This window comes from Centropristis striata, chromosome 23, assembly GCF_030273125.1.
Source record: "Centropristis striata isolate RG_2023a ecotype Rhode Island chromosome 23, C.striata_1.0, whole genome shotgun sequence".
Taxonomy (NCBI): domain Eukaryota; kingdom Metazoa; phylum Chordata; class Actinopteri; order Perciformes; family Serranidae; genus Centropristis; species Centropristis striata.
The window spans coordinates 24,133,968-24,139,967 of record NC_081539.1 but is presented as its reverse complement, the minus strand read 5'-3'; positions in this window follow the sequence as shown (position 1 = coordinate 24,139,967).

The following is a 6,000-nucleotide window of genomic DNA, read 5'->3' as shown; positions in this document are numbered from 1 at the left end:
TCAACCCAAGTGTAATTGGAGGATATTACAAGACTTTTACTTTTGTGCCTTTTTTTTCAAACTGTTTCATTGTTATGTTGCAAATCAAGGTCAACTGAGTTACTATTATTATTAACAGAGAGCATTTGGATGTCCACTGGAGTTACCAAATATGGTATTTGCCCCATAAAGGGTTAAGTGGACCTTGTGGTTCTTTATACTCGTAATTTCCGCTTCTGCCTTTGCTTTTACATTCCATAACATGACCTCCACATTGGCTTCCTTCTAAACAACTACAGCCACAAGAAGGGGGCACTTACTACAAATGTAAATATGTGTTGGGTAATTACACTGCTGTACAAATATACATAAGGTTGTTTTGGGGGGAGGAGAGTCTCAGATATTTGGTCATTTGTCTGTGCAAGCTGTCAAAGTTAGATTCATTCTCTCAGCAAGCTAGTTAAAAACAATCTGAGGAAAGCAAGCTAGAGAAACACACTGGAGATTACAAATATCAACTAGAGTCTATGTCAAACATTACTATAAATGATCATGAATCTGATTTCTTCTGGTGGATGAGTAAATCCATTATGTTTCATTTCCAATCATATGCAGGCAAACAAGTTAATGTATTTCCTCTGGGTTTGTTTAGACAGTAGGGCTGGATGCTTGCCAATTATAAAGCTGCCACTCAAGTGCTGGCAGATTGAGTTTTGCTAAATAACTTGGCTTAATAAAAGGATCTGATTGAATATCTCATTCTTGAAGGCTTAAACTTATCAGTACAAGCTGGAAAATACTTTCCAATAGTCATTCACATATGTATGTGTCTTGTATGTGGAAGCCAGTCCAATAATCAGGCCCCCAGTTACATTCTGTGACATAATCTTTTTGAGTCTAATGCCAGTATTTTTTTAAATCTCCCTTTCTACTATATTCTACGCATGGTAACTATGGTATAGGCTCAAGGTTAGGGCAATACTGTGGAACCGAACATTGGACATAAATTGTGAAACACATAATTGTTCAACAAGGACATAATTCTCAGGGCCACTGGGCTGTAGGACACTCATAATCCAAAGGAAGGAATGCACTGGTATATTATGAGTCATCATATGTGCAAAGAATTTTAAATTTGATAGGGTCCTATGTTCCCCGTTTTTCCCAAAAGGGTCCTACGTTCGCCGGTATGTATTGCTACAGGGGAACATTTTTTTTCTAAAAAAGGGTCCTATGTTCCCCTGTGGCAATACATACTATCAATCTTTACGGTAGACTCAGCATGGCCAGCAGGTCTACCGTCACATGGCCCACCTTAGCTCAAGCAGCCCAAAACTTAAATTAGCAGAGCAGCTACTTTCTGGTTACTTTGCAGTTCATTTTTTTTCTTTTTAAATCTCATTTTACAAACTCATGTTTGTATAATCATATTGTCTTGCATCGAGGCTTAGCTTTTTCCTTTTAGGGTTAGGGTTAGTGTTAGGGTTAGGTTATCTGCACATGTGCGTCAAACAGCTCGTAGGCCTACATAGGCCTATTTGCCATGGAATTTGGCAGTAATGGTGGAAAAGTAACAGACCTATTTTCCCTAGTCTCATAGAAAGCGGGGAACATATAGGACCCGGGGAACATAGACATAGCTCCCATAGAATGTATAAAGCATGAACACATTCTGCATGATATCGCCCGTTGGTTTCCTAAGAGCCATTGTGAAGCTCAGGGTGGTGGCTCTGCCCCCTTTGTACTGCCTGACTCCACCTAACTCCAAGCTAATTAAAAAATGGGCAAAGAAGTTGAGCATGGCTGGTGCTGAGGCTCACCGAATACATTGGCTCGGCAGGTGAGTCATGTATGAATAAATCAACCATACAGCTGTCACAAAGAGGTAAATTATGGAGACCAAAAATGTTTTTTGTACCATGCTTTAAACATGTTTATTTCTGCTGTAAAGTTGGACATTTTAACATTAACATAAGTTTTTGACACTTCCATCTTGGCTTCATTTTCCAGCTCCGGATGTTGCCATTTGGTTCACATTAAAATAAAACATGAATAAATCAAGCTAAAACGTGAATTAAGGTACTTCTTTTTTATGTAAATGCATTTTTGTTTCACAGCAATCAACTTCCAGTACTACTTCTCTTTGTTTGCCTGTAAAACATGAATTTTAATATCATGAAGATGTATATAATTGGACTCAGAGTCAACAGTAGGACCATTGATTTCTCCTATTTCCATGAAAGCCAGCTTCCAAATCTAATTGCATCCATTCCTCAAAATTGAATTATTGTATCAAGGCGAGATTCAGCACCTGGCTGCAGAGCCATTCTGTGCCATGTTGGTGTTTAATTGTTGATGGACTCCATGGATTCCAGGGCATTGAGGGCAGAGATACATTTGCCAATAAACCTTTATTATGAGGCAGGAAGGAAGAGAATAACTTGAACGGTAGTTGCAGTGGCTTTTTCCCCAGGTTAAGAAGAATGGCTCCTCAATAAAAAAAAAGGAAACACAAAGCGGACATGTGAGGGAGATGATTAATAGTGAACTCCATTATCGAAAGGCCTCACTCATAAGATGTTCTCATCTCCCCGGGGAGCCAGCACAGGACTGCAGGCTAGGTCCACACTGTTGTTTTTTTTCATTACTAGAAATTTCCTCATAACACCACGGCAGCGAAAACAACACCCCTGGGGGCTCCGACGCAGGAGAACGATGCTCTAAAACACCTATGAGGCCTCCAATTAATCCTGAGAGCATGTTACTGATTCAGTTTTTGTTCACTCAATAAAAACGTGTCCAGCCTAAAAGCGGAGCACTGAGAATGACGATGGGAGCTGAATTTATGGCCAAGTTATTGCCCTGGTCATTTCAGTTTACAGAGCAGGTCAGGCACAATAATATACTTTATGTCTTGGAGTTAGGGGTGGCAATTTATCGAATATTTTCGATATATATTCTGATATAATTGTATGTGTTATATGGCAGATAACTATATCATCATATAGAAATATTCCTTGCACATTTCAGTAATATTTCATGCATTAAAAAGGGGCTGTATTTATTCGATTGTTTCTCTGTGTGACTGTAAGGACGACTACAAATCAGGCACTTCAAAGAAGATGGTCAGTCTAACCCCCTACATTGTTCAGAGGTGCATGTATACATTACATGACATTACATGTCATTTAGCTGATGCTTTTGTCCAAAGCGACTTACAATGTGCATTTGTACTTACAAAGTGCATTCAACCCGAAGGTTCTAGCCTTGGACCACAGGAATCAAGTTTAAGAGCCAACTGTAATTGCAACAGGAGTGCTATATGTTAAAGAAGAAAAGAAGAGAAGAAGAGAAAAGAAGAAGAGCATTTTATATATATATATATATATATATATATATATATATATATATGTTAGGTGACCATGACTTAACCAAGGTATTGTTGGAAAAGGTAGGTCTTTAGCCTGCGGCGGAAGATGTACATTCTTATACGCTCTTACCGTAATGCTTAGTATACAAGTATACATTCTATACTAGTATAGAATGTTTTTATACTAGTATACTAAGCATTACGGTAAGAGCATATAAGAATTGACTTTGAAATAAAAGTGACCCTCCAGGGACCTTGATAGGCAATGAGGGCGCCGGAAAATTTCCCTTATTTTCAAATCCAAAACTTGACAGGTATGCATCAAAGGGTAAAATAAAACTAGAATTAGAAAAAATATTTTTAAAAATGACAAGAGATGTATGTATATTGCAGCATAGCCTTAAAATATTGTGAGATTATCTATGAGCCATATCCCCCAGCACTATTCGTAGTGTATTTGACTTGTGATGAGACCACTCAGACATTTTTTTTAATTTCCAGCAATTAATCAAGTCTTTGTGCCAAGTGAACTGGCCAACATGTTTTTTTTATTCCCAATTGTTTAATCTGCATTCACAATTCAAATGGCCCTTTTTGAGAAGGACCGTTGGCACCCTTATGAATAGGCTATTGGTTAAGTAGACTGAGTGCTCAAACGACATTTTGAAAGCTTTTTGGAGCCAATAATAGACTGGGATGGATGTGGAGTGGACCTGAACATAGCTCATTAAATGCTGGGGTGAAAAGCTCTCGGCTGGCTCTCGACTGCATGGCTGAGCAGTTCCAATCACCTCCAGTGAACCACTGGCTAGAAGCTCTGGTTAAAGGAGCTACTCCAGTCAAAGGTGCTTTGTTATGTTATTGTGTAAAATAACAAGTTAGCGCCTGCCGCAAGGTCAGCGGAAACAGCAGTGGACATCTCAAGTGACAAATTATTGTCTTCACAGAGAAAGAACTTGTCTTGATCTACTCTTAGCTCAGTGGACTTTACAGTTGGAGTCTTGATCATAAACCTAGGTGTCTTAACTGCCTCCGTAAGGGCAAACTAGCTGCCCCTAAAGGAATGATTATTCTTGTCTTAAATGCCAAAGTAACAAGTGATTTTGGCATTTAGCATCGACCATAAAAACATTTATCCGTAACTCATGTCGACTTCCCGGCTCCCGGTAGTTTCTATTTGGCATAATGTGTGTGAGCAAATGCACCAACACAAAAGACAGCTGGTTTTTATTTCAGTAACCTTTATGCCTCCCAGTTGGTCTTATTAACCACATACTTACTAGTTCCCACATGACTTGTTATCAGGGTTTACATTAAAAATGAATTTGCAGGTTCTACCGGCTGATAATTCGTCATTAGGCGGTTGTAAGCCCTGCTTTATCACCTGTTTAATTCTTTATGCAGATTGCAGGGTCAGTGACCTTACAGGATGTGTCTGGCTACGGTGAGCAAAAGTGACGGTCTTGGTAATTATGCTGTAAAGGGGCCAAGGTCAATTAGAGAGGAAATTCTCTGAGTGCAATTAAATTAATGTTAATATATATTCGTTGCTACCTCAATTAAGTGCCTCAGCTGTCAGATTATTCTGTTAGGAAGGTGTCAGAGTGGCTAAAGGAGGGCTCCTTCCACCTTCAGAGTTAATGAACACTTCAGCTCAGCATCAGTCACTTAGCATTTTCTCTTGATTGCTCAAAGAAAGAAAACAGTTCCCTTTCAATCTGAACTGACACCGCTTTTTGTGCTCTCAGTCTGTCTTTTTTGAAAATGTTAATAGAAAAGAAGATCAAATTTGACCCAGATCGACTGCCAATAAGTGACACATTCTAATGGGCAGGAGGAAATGGGCAGAAATAAAGGAGACCATCAGTCAGCCACAGACAGATAAGTGAAGAGCAGGTAATGGGAAGAAGCCAGCGGCGGCTGGCGTTGGTGGTGATATCTCTATGGAGCAGACGTGATGCTTGAGAGGATTTGGGAGCCTGGCTGGCAGGAAGCATCCACACAGGGAGATAGATACTGTAGCTGTCTCAGCGGCTAACAAATGTCTACTGTAAGCAGTTTTAAGTGTTTGTAAATGAGACGGCTTCAGTCTTTTGAGGAATTTTATTCTATTTTGTATGAGAAATGCGTTCTTTCACTTAACAATCACTGCCTAAGGTGTTTCCAGTCAAGACTGATATCGTACCATAATCCAATTTATAACAAATTAAGGATATATCCTTTAACAAAGAGAATTCTTGAAAGCCAAAAAAGATCACCCGCCTCCCTTCAAGACTGACTGCCCTTTACCTGACAATGTGTCCCACATAAAGTCAGTCCAAGGCCCAGACATAGGCAGGAAGAGCTGTCACTGTATCCCTTATCATCCGCCACAGCATTGTGGATGTCAGGACTCCTGCTCTTTTCATTTCTTCCACCCCTTTTTTCTTCTCCTTCCTCCCACCTTTGCCGTTTTCCCCTGGTATTCAAGCGGTTTAAGCAACGCGTATAATCTTCAACCACCCAGCCAGCCCTAAGCCTCAAAGAGTCACCCAGATATGGGCAGATGGAGGTGAGCTATCAGCTAACCTGTAACCGTGGGCCTAAGGCGATAATCATTTCAAAACTGCGGGGGGAAATGGTTTTAATAGCCCTGTAAAGGTAACGTTTGT